The sequence below is a fragment of the Berghia stephanieae genome, chromosome 7 (assembly GCF_034508935.2).
Source record: "Berghia stephanieae isolate SIO BIC M18660-M18661 chromosome 7, UCSD_Bste_1.3, whole genome shotgun sequence".
In the NCBI taxonomy this organism is placed as follows: Eukaryota; Metazoa; Mollusca; class Gastropoda; order Nudibranchia; family Aeolidiidae; genus Berghia; species Berghia stephanieae.
This window is the reverse complement of record NC_088366.1, coordinates 29,041,709-29,044,647: the sequence shown is the minus strand read 5'-3', so window position 1 is coordinate 29,044,647 and position 2,939 is coordinate 29,041,709. Positions and strand designations below refer to the sequence as shown.

At 31.8% G+C, this 2,939-nt stretch overlaps 1 long non-coding RNA gene across 1 annotated transcript; it reads right to left on the bottom strand.

The window, feature by feature from the left end:
- On the bottom strand, positions 1-2,939 carry LOC144977012 (uncharacterized). The gene is made up of 3 exons (XR_013646220.1): positions 2,817-2,939; positions 1,684-1,863; positions 1-1,353 (listed from the first exon to the last, which is right to left on the bottom strand). It is a non-coding gene; the product is annotated as an uncharacterized LOC144977012 (long non-coding RNA).

Sequence of the window (2,939 nt, the reverse complement as noted above, 5' to 3'; positions counted from 1 at the left end):
TGAAATTTTGAGAAAATGAAAAATTTGTCTTTAATTTGATAATAAAGCCAATTATGCAGACAAAGGCCAACATTCATCAAGTATATAAACAATATGGAACAAGAAAACAGTAATATTTTATAAATTGATCAAATTCTGAAAAAAATTCTAAACGATTCGCTAACCCATACCTCTAAGAAAAAAATTACGAAATAATTTAATATCTGCTGTTATTCACCAAAAAATTACTTTAGTGGTCAAATATGCTTTATAGTTCTAAAATTCTTTAATTATATCTCATGAACTAATAATGTAATGTATAATTTGATGTTAAACACCAAAAATAACTGAATTAAAAAAAAAAAACTTTTTTAAGGGGCAACATAGGCTAAAATTAGACGTAAAACCCTAAAATTCTAACATAGATGCACCAAAAACTAGCATATAAATTTCTTTCAAATTTAAACACAATGTTTCTTTCATAAATAGCTATATCATGAAAACTCTTGGAATAATTTTTTTAGAATTTTTATTTGATTTCAACTGAAAATTTAGCGCGGATCAACAGGAACAAATGAATTTTAAAATTTATAAAATTGCTAAATTTTAATTTACCCCCAAACACTTACATCATGATGTAAAACACATCATAGAAAAGATTCTGAATAAATTTGAAGATAATTTAAAGGAAAATGATTAAGGTAGGATTGCTAGAAAATCAGAAAAATGACATAAAACAGACATTTGAGAAAGCGCAAGCTTTTTCTATAATTTGAATTTGACATAAAGTTAAAAGGCTGATTTTGCAGACAACTAAAAGAAATGATCCATCAAACTTTCAAAATATGACCGTAATAGGACAAGAAAACGAAAATTTTGTAGATTGATCTAAGTCTAAAAAAAATTACAATCGGTTCACTAACCCATACCCCATAGATAAAAAAAAATGCTGTAAAATTTTATGCCCAGAGATAAAATAATTTTGTGGTCGAATATGATGTCATACCTTATGAATTCATCATTATAATCACAAAACCTAATTATTTACTGTATACAATAGGTTCTACAGATGATTTCTAGATATATTAAATGATTTTTCAAAATATGATAGGGCACACTATCCTCATTTTTCATTTTTTTATTCTACTTGAGAGACAAGTCGTATAAAATTAGATATCTAGTCAAGTTGAACTGCAAAATCAATTCTATTTTAGACAATAAAACAGTTAAATAGTGCACTAGCTCTGAATAAAAAGCAATTTGCTTTCCCAAACCCTTGGAATAAAAATCTCTTTCGCCTCAATACAGAAAAAGTCAACACTACTTGTTTGCCACCACTTTTTTTGTAGTTCCACAAAGAGGGTTGATCCTGCTCTAGATGGAAAAATTGAAATAAAAAAGAGACACAGTTCATTAGCAATTTTTGGAAATGGCATTATTGTCATAAAATGCATTTGTCAAAGACATAGCAATTTTTAAAAAATGATCATTATTCACACCAACACACTTGAAATTTCATTGGTTTTACATCCATAGAACAAAACTCTTGGCAACAAACTATAGTCTGTCGTTAAGTTAATACATTCAGTAGTAATTCAATTCAAATGATGCTTTGCCATTTTCATTTAGAAAAATGAGCATTTATTTTATTGATCACCAATAAAAAATGTAAAGGCGCAATGGAGATTTGAAAACATTACTAACCATTGTCAAAAAGTGCATGCAGACACTCTGGTCTGCTGGCCCAGATGATGGTTTGCTGATTGATGAGTTTTGCCACAGGCAAAGGTTTGCCTCAACACACCTTGCCAGAATAGCCCTTGAGCCAGCATCTTTATGGATTGTCAGGAAACCAGTAACGTCAACAGTGTTCTTTCATGTTAGCTGTCAATGAAAACAAAAAATTAAATTAAATTCACTACAGCGAAATAGGCACATACATGCCAATGCTAAAGTTTATAACAACAGCAACACTTCGCATGTTGAACGGGACATAACGTCTGTTAGGCAATATTACAATTTCTTCGGACAGAGACAACGCATTTAACGGCCAAGTACACATTTTACAACTGAGTCCGGTGAGAGAAAGTGAGCAAAGTGCCTTTTCCAAGGGCTCAACTATGCGCAGAGCGAGGCTCGAGCCCAGGACCTTCCGGTCCAAAAGCGAGTGTCATACCACTACGACATAGCCGTACGTAATTTTTAAAAATATAATAAAAATAATCACACTAATATAATTATCTCATAGGCATTTCAAAACTACTAATAATACAACCACTACAGATATCTTATCATTATAAAATATTACTCTCTCTCTCTCTCTCCATGAACATAACATACAAAACCCAATTTTCCGATAATAAAAAAACAGCCACCCCCCCCCCCCCCCCCCCCCCCCAAAAAAAAAAAAAGTTTGAAAAAGTATGGACGATGCATGCTGTGTCGGCCATAATAAAGATAATAACAATAACTGAATGAAAAGTATTTTTTAAAGGACCCTGAGCCTGGAATGTCGTGAGTACTCGAAACCTCTTGATCATGATCTTGACAAAATTAGCAACCTTTTGACTGGGGATCGAACATTGAAACACCTGGTTTTAATCGCCTGACATGGAAGGCTGATTTAAATTATTTGGGGGGGGGGGGGAATTAGTATTTTAATTTTTTTTTAAGCCCTGTCATTGTTATTTTTCACAAAATAAAGTAATAAAGTTAAGTAATTCGCGGTAGCGACAAATGTGTCGTCAGCTGATGCACAATCAACAAACACACAACCCCAAAGCATGTTTAGTTATAAAAATAAGAAATGAATTAAAATGTGCATTTCGTATGCTTACCTTGTAAACTGAGTATTCTGTGACTTGAAAAGAGTGAAGAATTACCAAAGTCCGTCAAAATCAACTTGTAATGGTAATAATAGTAATAATGTGATTGTGATGAGATGAAGTGTTCACTTTTTG